Source organism: Eurytemora carolleeae, unplaced genomic scaffold (assembly GCF_000591075.1).
Source record: "Eurytemora carolleeae unplaced genomic scaffold, Eaff_2.0 scaffold444, whole genome shotgun sequence".
Classification (NCBI taxonomy): domain Eukaryota; kingdom Metazoa; phylum Arthropoda; class Copepoda; order Calanoida; family Temoridae; genus Eurytemora; species Eurytemora carolleeae.
The window spans coordinates 44,187-56,461 of record NW_019396373.1 but is presented as its reverse complement, the minus strand read 5'-3'; the positions used below and the strand labels follow the sequence as shown (position 1 = coordinate 56,461).

General features: G+C 33.4%; 1 protein-coding gene across 2 annotated transcripts in view; it reads left to right on the top strand.

Moving 5' to 3' along the window:
• Window positions 1–12,275, top strand: part of LOC111701973 (protein phosphatase 1 regulatory subunit 14B) — a 57,621-nt gene that overhangs the window by 2,475 nt on the left and 42,871 nt on the right. Inside the window, exon 1 of one of the 2 annotated variants that reach the window (XM_023473482.1) lies at window positions 4,792–4,925. The exons of the other annotated variant lie outside the window; for it this stretch is intronic. The gene's annotated coding sequence lies outside the window, so the exon portion shown is untranslated. Of the gene's footprint in view, window positions 1–4,791; window positions 4,926–12,275 lie in introns of those variants that run through there. 2 annotated transcript variants of the gene reach the window in all.

Genomic DNA, 12,275 nt, shown 5'->3' with positions numbered 1-12,275 from the left:
GGGAGGCATAAAGGGGGGTGTTGGTTTGAAAGGAAAACTATTTAAAGAAAGGGGGGGGGGGACTATTTAAATGTTCTTCAATGCATGGTCAATTGCAGTTATTATGATAATGTATTTGTTAAATAATTTTTCTAATTCGAAACCTTAAACTAAACTTCAAAGTTTAGTTTTGTTTTTAAAAAAGACTTCCTCTAAATTAAGTTTTATTAATGTATTTGAATATCCAGCTGTGATGTGTGTGAACGGAAGCATATGGTTTTGAATGCTTTCTTTAAAGCCAGGAAACACTGTAGCAATAACTTTAAAATATAATTTTTTTTTAAACCTTTTTTTACTTTTTTCTCCGAAGAAAAATCTTAACATCATAATTTTTCATTCAAATTCAGATTTTTTGACTCATTTGATATTAGTTTTAATCATTAATTTAAACTAAATATATACATTCAGGGTTCCACACAAAAGATGAAACTCTACTGAAGACCTAAAGCCATAGAGAATAGAATATATAGAGAGGAATTTACTGGAAAAAAGTGTAAAACGGCCATTTTGTTGTACTGTTTCCATACTGCAGGTGTACTTCACATATTTATGCTATATAACCTGTTGGGCCCAGGAATATCATTTTATAGAAAATCTAAAATTATTTTACAAACGAAGATTTTCCGGTATAACTATAAATCAAATGATGTTTTATTCACCTAATTCATAATAAAGTTTATTTAACAGTTTAAAAAATTCGAAATTATAATGGATAGTCTAGGGAACATACTGTATTAATGTACTCTACTGCATATAATTTGTAAACATTTACATGATTTGTACACTTTTAACTCCCTTTCAGGCTTAAAGGGACTGAAAAAATTCATACCGAGAGATTCGTTTAATTCCTCTCTATATATTCTATTCTCTATGCCTAAAGCTCATTATACATATGGAGATGTAAAGGTCTTAGGTCAATCTTTGTTCTAAAAAAATCTTGAAATATGACGAATGAGATTACATCTTACTCAGTAATTACACAACAAAAAAACGGGTTCTTGGTATCAATGGAATCCTGAAACTTTAATCTATAATACTGCAGTTTTAATTTAACTGCGTAACCTAAAGAGTATCCCCCTTTAAAGGGACTGTAAAGGAAAAATGAAAGGGGGTATAGGCTAAAAGCTAATCACTTTAGCTCTTGATCGCGACCCATGAAAGTTTTATCTGATGTTCCTGTCTCGACAAATTGATATAAAACTGTGTTAGAATTATACGAAAGTTCATATGTGTAAAATTTAGAAAATTTTAAACTTAAATCACGTGACCAGAACTATCACCAATGGCAGAGCAGTATACTGGTCACGTGTCTCCGCCTGTATCACGTGACCACTTTACTGCACTGCCATTGGTGGAATTTCTGGTCAAGCTATACGGACGTATAAATAATATTATGAATTAAATCTATAAAAAAAATAGAAATAACAAATATAAAATTAGAATTGGAGTAAACAATAAGCTTTCTCTGGGATATCATCGTTTTCAGATTGGTTGCATATTTGCTGAATTTGATCTTTTTAAACCCACTACTTTTATACAAAATTGTAAATATATTAATTTTTGATATAAATTTGAATCAATTTCTCGAGATAGGAACATCAAATATAACTTTCATGGGTCGCGATCCAGAGCTAAAGTGATTAGCCCCCCTTTCATTTTTCCTTTACAGTCCCTTTAATAAAGAAAACAGAATAGTTTTTGTTTGCAGTATAATCAAGAAAACCATCAAGTAAGACTTAATAAAGTTTGCAGGCTCGTCTTAGCAGTCAAATGTTTTGTGGATAACCCTGTATAAACAAATAGATATATATCTTTGCAATAACCTATACCAAATATGTTTGTTGATATTTTTAATTATAAAACAATGGCGGCCCAATTTATAACCAAAGATGCTTCTAGGGAATATTTGTAGATATGTTTAATTCAAATCAAACCTGGCATAATTTTTATAATCTTATTTTTACCAAGTTGCGTTTAGACAAACTGATTACTTCCATCAAACTCTAAATTTGTCATCTTTGCAACCAAATGTTACTAACCTTTGATATTTAAAATTTAAATAATTAAATTATATAAAATAGTCAAAGTAAATATCAAAGGCTTATACCAAGAGGCTGCAAATATGATATTTTTTTCAAATTTCCATTGGTTTGACAGTCATAACATTTTCACGTTTTTTTCTTTACTTAAAAATGTGAGGAACGAATCAAATGAAAATGCAAAATAATGATTATCTGAAAATTGAAATAAATTGGACAATCCCAGGATTTTTGTTTTGCTTTACAAAGCATTTCTCATTTTGAGATTTAGTCAGTTAATGCAGATATCGGAGATTTAGTCAGTTCATGCAGATATCGGAGATTTAGTCAGTTCATGCAGATATCGGAGATTTAGTCAGTTCATGCAGATATCGGAGAGATCAGTGGAATTAATATTTTCTAATCCCTATATCTTGACAACATGATGTGTAAACCTTTAATATTTCAAACTTAGATTATTTGATCTAGCTGAATTCATGGCAATATTTAAGGTTTGTGGCATCTGGTAAGTAGTCACAAATATACATGGCATAGAAAATCAGAGTTTGTGGCAAAGACTCAATGAGCCCATATATTTAAATCTTATTATGTATTTTTAATACAAAAAGCGTGACAGAAGCGTTGCTTGGTAGATCTTTAAATAGTTAATTAATTATTACAGGGGATTAAATAGTTAATTAATTATTACAGGGGGTTAAATAGTTAATTAATTATTACAGGGGGTTAAATAGTTAATTAATTATTACAGGGGGTTAAATAGCTAATTAATTATTACAGGGGGTTAAATAGTTAATTAATTATTACAGGGGGTTAAATAGTTAATTAATTATTACAGGGGGTTAAATAGTTAATTAATTATTACAGGGGGTTAAATAGTTAATTAATTATTAAAGGGGGTTAAATAGTTAATTAATTATTACAAGGGGTTAAAGGACCTAAAGCTTGAAAGTCCACAGACGAATTAAATTAAAAAGGAAGAGAGCTTTAAAATATGTAAGACTTATCGAATCTGCTAAATAAAATGTGTCTTCAAGTTGCTCTTGAAATACTTTTATTGATATAAAATAAATAGGAATCATGTGAAAGGTAGAAAATTATATGATTTCATTGACCAGAAGACGACATAAACTTACTTCCGAAGAATAAAACGACCAAAGGACTGTTAGAAACGGATAGATAATTCTAAACATGAATAATAGAAATTCATGTTAAAACAAAGAAGCTTAATATGAAAATATGAAAGAAAACGGGGTAAGAACGAACTGATTTAGCTAAAATAGCTAGAAATGACTGAAAATGAATATGACTGAACTAGCTGAAATAGCTAAAAGGACTGGAAATGAATATTACTGAACTAGCTAAAATAGCTGGAAATAGCTAGAAATGAATATGACTGAACTAGCTGGAAATAGCTAGAAAGGACTGGAAATGAAGATGACTGAACTAGCTGGAAATAGCTAGAATGAACTGGAAATGAATATGACTGAACTAGCTGGAAATAGCTAGAATAAACTGGAAATGAATATGACTGAACTAGCTGGAATTAGCTAAAAAGGACTGGACATGAATATGACTGAAATAGAAATAGCTGGAAATAGCTAGAAAGGACTGGAAATGAATATCTATAGTAGTTATTAGCATTATTAGAAAGGACAAAGGTAACATTGAAATTGACAATTTAAATGTAGACCATGCAGAGAGACTTTGATAGGACTAATAAAATCAATTGTCAATTGTTCTAAAGAAATATCATTCACTTAGTTAAAAGGTCTTTTGTCCCGCGCATTATCGTCAATTTAGAGAATCAACAAAAAGAGTGCAATTGAACAAGATCACATAGATTCAGACAGCTATATAAAGTTATAAGACTTGGTCAACTTTGAAGTGTACCAACGTGTTTGATTTTACCGCACTAGCCACCTTTCCATGTACGTTTTAACTCACTGTTTTTAGCTTTAGTTTTAAAGAAGTAATTGGCAAAACTCTCATCATTTTTCTTGGAAAATTGCAACCTTTGGATCTCGTGTGAGATGATTATGATTATATTGTACAGTGCAGACTGTACAGTTAATAAATGCATCTGAATGGACAGTTTGAACCTTGAGTGAATAAATATTCAATTCTACAGTTGACATTATGCAAAGAAAACCCACACAGTAGTTCAAGAAGAAACAGTTATCAAGCACCACGAGTGTCTATGTGTATAAAGTAGTAATCTATGTGTGGGTGTCTGTTGTTTGTTCGTCTTATTTTAACTCAGGAAACCCTTTAGCGCCGACTTTCCTCAAATTTTGGTAGATCCAAGGTTATAATGCAAGGAAAGTTATTTCAGAGGTGTACGCATCTTTTGTTCTGCAGTGTACTGTCTCTGGACGGTAATATAAACACGAAACAGATGTCACAGCCTGTCATGGGATCCATCTTTCACATAAAAAATTAATGAAATAGTCTGGTTATAAGAAACTATTATGTAAATTATCAAAATTATCAAAATTAAATGCTTTTTTCTCATCGGATACTAAAGGAACACTGGAAGCATCTATTCTTGTTTACAAATTCCGCCCAGAGAGAACTGGTTTATGTACGCAGAGAATACATAACTGTAATTAACTTTCCTTGCCTTATTACCTTGGGAAGAACTTTGTAGACAAACGGAAAAGTTTTAAGCAAAGTGACTCACCCAAACAATATGGAAGATATCGTCATTTTTCTATCTTAAAAAAGTTAAATTCTAATAATTTCTTTCGTTGAATGGAACAATTGACGTCCTGGAGTTATGATCTCTATCAATAATATTGCCTGGGAGTTAGCACATCTAGAGATATAAGAACATTTCTAATTCAGAAGGTGAAAATCTAATAACGATTTGTGATTTTTTTTTCGTTGCAATTAGATCCTCAATAATATTCTTTTGTTGAAAGATACCTAACGAGATATATTAGTATAACTTAATTAAATGCAAATCTGCACCATGTTTTTAAATGACTCTTACATCGAAACATGTTGTGTATCCGTGTTTAAAGCCATACCGTGTACGCTGTTTATATCCGTGTTTAAAGCCATACCGTGTACGCTGTTTATATCCACGTTTAAAGCCATACCATGTAGGCTGTTTATATCCGTGTTTAAAGCCATACCGTGTACGCTGTTTATATCCATGTTTAAATCCGACCATACCGTGTACACTGTTTATATCCATGTTTAAAGCCATACCGTGTACGCTGTTTATATCCATGTTTAAAACCATACCGTGCACGCTGTTTATATCCGTGTTTAAATCTGGCCATACCGTGTACGCTGTTTATATCCGTGCTTAAATCCGGCCATACCGTGTACGCTGCTTGAATTCTACTTTCATCTAATCATCGGCTAATTGGACTTGCTTCAATGCCAGTGGAGTTGCAAAAACGGTTTAAATATGCTTAATTAGTGAAGGAGGGGGGGGGGGAGGTTTGCAAAAACGCTCACTGTTTAAAACTAAAGTGTCTGAAAGCTTTCTTGGAAGAAATCTTTCAATTTTTGAGATTTTATAATAGTCTGTTATCTAAAAGATTTCAGCTAAAAATAGGATTATTATTATAAACTTTAGCTTGACATTTCGAAAAACATTGGGTAAAGGATTAGATAATTTTATAATCATTGGGATAATTTTTAATTTTCTAATCCAAAAAATTTCGCCATACTTCACTAAGAGACAATTACAACCTAAAACCCCCAAAACTCCCGTCTCCCCCCCCCCTCTCTTTATTCCACCTACCCCCTCCCCCCACACAAGCAATTCACAAGCCCGCATAATCTCTTAAACTCCACGTTTCTTGTTGGTTTTCTCCCGCTTTTTCTCTCCCTTTTCTCTGTATTTTCAATTCGATCTGGTGATTAGGTGTAAATGCCTTTTGCCTTGATATGGTCATGTTCAAAAGGCATTAGTTATAGGATTCCTATACACTTTTAACAGGGGGAAAATCGACTCCCCACCCCATTTACAGGGGAAACAATCCCCCCCCCCCCACCATTGAAAATACTCTGTCATTTGTTGCTTATCAAACTATCATTTTGTTCTAGCTGAGCTGAAAACTTTAGAATGGTGGATATCGGGATTAATGCTTGATCCTCTCTTTTTGATAATCTCAAGATTAACATAATCTTGCAAGATTATCTTAAAAGTGTATGAAAAACGATCAAATTCAAATTAATATTTAATCATCTGAGAAACTGTAGCAGCCAATCAGAGAAAAGCGGGCGAAAACAATTAACGGATATCCAAGGAGAGAGAAAAAGAGTGGATTAGGACAAAAATGAAAAGTTTCCACAGTGGATATTCGGATCAAGAAGTCAGGATTAAAGTTTATCCATTCTAAAGTTCCCAGCTCCGTACGTGTGCTATAAAGTTTTGATTGGTTCCCGGATTTTCTGCAAAATTTTTTGGATATTTCCAAAATAGTTTTCTCAATTGAAATGAAAATAAAATTGAAATCAACTTTATTTTTTTTACTTCTGCTTTGTTTCAAAGCTTGTTTGATCTATAGAACTAGCAATTGAAATAAGACAAGTACACAAACGTTTCAAAAAACTACCTTTAATGCTATTATTTAGGCACGACGTACTGTGACATTTTTGGACTTAAATTTTCTCTATATCTCAAAGTTTCTCGCCTTTTTAGATTATATTTTGTCAAAATTAAATCTGAAAAGACTTAAACCTTCTCGATAAAGAGAAAATTTTTGTCCAAACACTGTATAACACTGCGAACCAAAATAACGGCGTTATAAATTGTTATACTGATTTTGGAGTGGTCCAATCAAATCACTGAAAAAAAAGACAACAAAAAAGCAGAAAATAATATTCTGCTATGTTATACTTAATTAAACTTCAATTATTGAGACAATTCTAATTCAGATGTTGTGTTTTGTCAAAAAAATATAAAAAATACTTTTTTAAAAACAAATATAGACAAGCTAATTTAAAGTTAATAAGAGAAAAAAGATGTACTAGAATTTTCACAAAAAGAAATCATACAATATTCTAAAACACTGCCTTTAAAGGCATAAGCCAAGCCCTGGTATAGATTACAATTTATCTCAGAGAAATGTAAGAAAGGGTTCAGATAAGAGGAGAAAATGATTGTTCTCTAAATTGCCCTCCGCAGTTCTAGTTTTTGTATCATTTACATGGTAATCTGTTAACCTTTGGTTAACTTAGGATAAAACCAAAACTTCTTGATTTCTAAACATAATCGTTCTAGTTCTAGTTCTAGTTCTAGTTCTAGTTCTAGTTCTAGTTCTAGTTCTAGTTCTAGTTCTACTTCTAGTTCTAGTTCTAGTTCTAGTTCTAGTTCTAGTCTAGTTCTAGTTCTAGTTCTAGTTCTAGGTTCTAGTTCTAGTTCTAGTTCTAGTTCTAGTTCTAGTTCTAGTTCTAGTTCTAGTTCTAGTTCTAGTTCTATAGTTTTAGAGCTTTTGTTGATTTCTATCTCAAGTCCAACCACTGACTGACAATACCCTTAAAAAAATTATATTGATTTTCTTTTGCAGGTATGGTCACTAAATGTTATTTTGTTGATACTTACTCAAAAAAGGAAGGTAAGAGCTGTTGAACAGACTTTTTACCATTAAAACATTAAAATAAAATTTTTAAGGGAAATCATGGTTGGTTGCGTAAATCCTACTCAGAGCATCCTTATCAAGGAAATCTCGCATTTCCCAATCCCAGTGTGCTTTGACGTTTCTCTGTTATCTTCGCGCATTTTATGTAATGCAACGCAGTAAGAAAATACTCCGCCATTTTTTTCAGCTGACTTTATTCCGCCACTCTAGTTTAGTTGATTGTACTCCAGTAAATTAAATTTGTTAGTTTTAAATTTGTCGTTTATGTTTGAAATTACATTTTATGAAACAAAATTGTAACTCTTTCGAGGTCAAATCCTAAATAAAAAATATCCATCCCTGTTGCAGGATCCTTTGATCATTAGTTCGTGATCTATATATGTCCTCCTCCCAATGCAAACCGTTCTTATTTCTCTTCTTGTTCCCTAGTTGCCATTCTTGGTTCTTTTATATAGACCTTGCATGATACTGTACTGTACTCTTCAAACAAATAAACTGTTTGTGTTTCACTAAATATCTAATTCACATCAATCGTCTGACACTAAACCAAGGCAGACAAACAAGACAGACAAACAAGACAGACAAACAAGACAGACAAACAAGACAGACAAACAAGACAGACAAACAAGATAGACAAACAAGACAGAGAAACAAGACAGAAAGACAAGACAGACAGACAAGACAGACAGACAAACAAGACAGACAAACAAGACAGACAAACAAGACAGACAAACAAGACAGACAAACAATACAGACAAACAAGACAGACAAACAAGACAGACAGACAAGACAGACAAACAAGACAGACAAACAAGACTGACAAACAAGACAGACAAACAAGACAGACAAACAAGACGGACAAACAAGATGGACAAACAAGACAGACAAACAAGACAGACAAACAAGATAGACAAACTAGGCAGACAAACAAGACAGACAAACAAGACAGACAAACTAGACAGACAAACAAGACAGACAAACAAGACAGACAAACAAGACAGACAAACAAGACAGACAAACAAGACAGACAAACAAGACAGACAAACAAGACAGACAAACAAGACAGACAAACAAGACAGACAAACTAGATAGACAAACTAGACAGATTAACAAGACAGACAAACTAGACAGACAAACAAGACAGACAAACAAGACGGACAAACCAGACAGACAAACTAGACAGAGAAACCAGACAGATTAACAAGACAGACAAACTAGACAGACAAACAAGACAGACAAACAAGACAGAGAAACAAGACAGACAAACAAGACGGACAAACAAGACAGACAAACTAGAAAGACAAACTAGACAGACAAAATAGACAGACAAACTAGACAGACAAACAAGACAGACAAACTAGAAAGACAAACTAGACAGACAAACAAGACAGACAAACTAGATAGACAAACTAGACAGACAAACAAGACAGACAAACTAGATAGACAAACTAGACAGACAAACTAGACAGACAAACTAGACCGATTAACAAGCAAAACATGAAAACATGAAAACATGAAAACATGAAAACATGAAAACATGAAAACATGAAAACCAGCAGTAACGAGTTAATGGAAAATGCACTTAATTTTGCAAGCCATGACATATACGCAATAGATTGATTTTGGATAAGAATGAACTGCAACATCTGCTGTCGTCGTTTTTACTCAGGACTTTCTCTTCATTTTCTTTTGTACTTTCTTCTTTCTCCCCTTAGATGCGATATATTGTACATCTTATTTTCATATCTTCTGTATTAGGTAACCCTCCATTTAAAGATGAAAATGCCCTCTTTACAAAGATACCCTTTGGTATCTAGTTTACCCAGAAATGATAATTAATATTAAGTTTTTTTATCTGAAAATCGATCATGTGACTTTCCATGAGAGAGACAGAGTTAGAAATTCAATACTTTTTTGGGTCTGTCCTAGAGGACTATTTTTGAACCCCCCCCCCCCTCCTATCAATTTTTTACATGACCACTTATTTTTCAGTTTTTCAGCAGGACTATCATTTATTTTTTATTATCCATTTGATACTTATTAGCACCATGTACAAAATTGATAGGAGGGGGGGGGGGTCCAAAAATCATTCTCTGGAAATTACCCTTTTTTGGGGGGAAACTGTTCACAAAGGTTAAAAGTGTCATCGTTGGTAATCGTGCATGCCACACCTTAACGGTTGGTTCACTTGAAATTACGCCTTTCTTCTGGAGTCAATGACACGTAGATTTGTTTCCCATTTATCTATTTTCCGTTCGACATCTTTTCTTTTCTTTGGGAACCATACCATGCTCCTTGAAAACTTGAAAACTCTATTTCTATCAGATATATACATAACTAGCTAGCCTATAATACCCCCTTGCCACCCATGAGTGTCCACAAAAAAATTCAGCCCATTCGGTCCAGCCGTTTAACCGGCTATCGGGGCAACATATTTATATATACGAATGTCTTGTTTTATTTTATAGATATAACTAGTAATTATACAATGTTGTCTTTCTCTAATTATAATCATTATGTACTACAAATTAACTGTCTGCCAAACACCAGTTGGAGAGATGGTTACTTACGGTAAAATATCTCACATGAATAATTATAATTCATATTTTTAGCAAAATATGATAGACTTTTATCATAATTATTTGTTAAAAAATGGTAATCATACTTATGTATTTTATAAAAACTTTGCAACCTGATGTCGTAGCCATTTGATATTTTTGTTAGATTGGTCTGTTATTTTAGTTATTTTATGTATTTTCGAATTTAACTAAACAAACCTCCTATAATTTTTTAACGTTTTTAATCTGGAAATTAATCTTTTTGTTCATCATGATAAAGCGCGACAAAGGATCTTTTCTGTGGTTATTTACTGACATGACGTGGATAAAAGTACCGTGAGAATTCAAGGAGAATTTATTAATTAAAATGATGCTTCTTCTGTCAGAGGCTTGTTTTCTCACACTTTTCAAACTGTTAACGTTATTTAAATTGACCCTTTATTTAATAGCGTCCCATGTCTGATTCACAGCGGTACTTTTTAGCCCTAGATTGGATTAATGAAGAGGATGATATCATTGTTTTGTTTTATGTTGAATAGAAATTAATTCTTTCAGTTTCCATCATTGTATCTGCTATATAAATGTACAAATTCGTTTTGAACTACAATTGAAAATGATTAATTTTAAGCCAGAGAAACAAAGGAACCCCATTTTTGCCCATATAAAAAGTTTGAGTCTGGTAAATTTCACCACCCCGTGCCTAGGGCAAAAAGATCTGACCCCCCTCCCCCTCACCCAACCCTCTATATAAAGACTTTCCGCGCCTAATTAAACCTAACAACCCTCTCTATCTCAAACCCGCCTTTCTTGAGCACGATTTTTGTTTAAAAATATTATAACCCCGCCTCTCCTCTCCTCAGATTATACAACATCATCTTGATTCAAACTTTTCCTCAAATTATAAAATTTAGATCAGAGCTGGGTACTCTGGGTACTCTAGATCCGAGCTGGGTATTCTGGATACTCTAGATCCGAGCTGGATATTCTGGATACTCTAGATCCGAGCTGGGTACTCTGGGTACTCTAGATCCGAGCTGGGTATTCTGGATACTCTAGATCCGAGCTGGGTATTCTGGATACTCTAGATCCGAGCTGGGTATTCTGGGTACTCTAGATCCGAGCTGGGTACTCTGGGTACTCTAGATCCGAGCTGGGTATTCTGGGTACTCTAGATCCGAGCTGGGTACTCTGGGTACTCTGGGTATTCTGGATACTCTTGAAAAGAATAAAAAGAAAGAGTTTAAAGGAACTGTAAGCGGGGCTCGTAATGCAAAGATGGCACTGACCGATCACAACATGAACCCATTAAAGTTTTGTTAGATCAAAAAGATCTAACCTAGAAAACCAACAATATTTTCAACATTGTTAATCAGATAATGGTTACAAGGGTACCGTTGTGAATCAGGTATATCAGCTTGGCATGAGAATCACTATAAATTACGCATTAACTCATTGTATGCTTGTGGGGAAAATAACTAAAATTTTAAAAACCATTTACAAATTTTTAAAACTTTTTTCGAACTGTTGAAAAGGGAATTTTACTTGTCTTTGAACCCGGGAATGCATGAGTTTAGTCAAGGGTGTAATACAAGGAAAGTTAATTGCGGTCGTGTATACTCTGCGTACACATTGAAACCAGTTCTCTTTGGGCGGAATTTTTAAACAAGAATAGATGCATTAGTGTTCGTTTAGTATCCGAGGAGGTTAAAAGCATTAAATTTTGATAATTTTGATAATTCACATAATAGTTTCCTATGAAAAGAATATTTCATTGATTTTTTTATCTGAAAGATGGATTCCATGTCAGGCTTTGACATCCGTCTTGTGTTTACATTACCGCCCAGAGACAGTACACTGCAGTACAAAAAATGTGTACAAATCTGAAATAACTTTCCTTGCCTTACATCCTTGAGTTTAGTATTGTAAGTAATTTAATATCTTGCTGGGTAGCAGAAGATATTTTTGAACAAGATACAAGAGATTCAAGTAGTTGCTTCATTATGGGAGGAGGGAGGATGAGGAGGGGGGGGGGGGGGGTT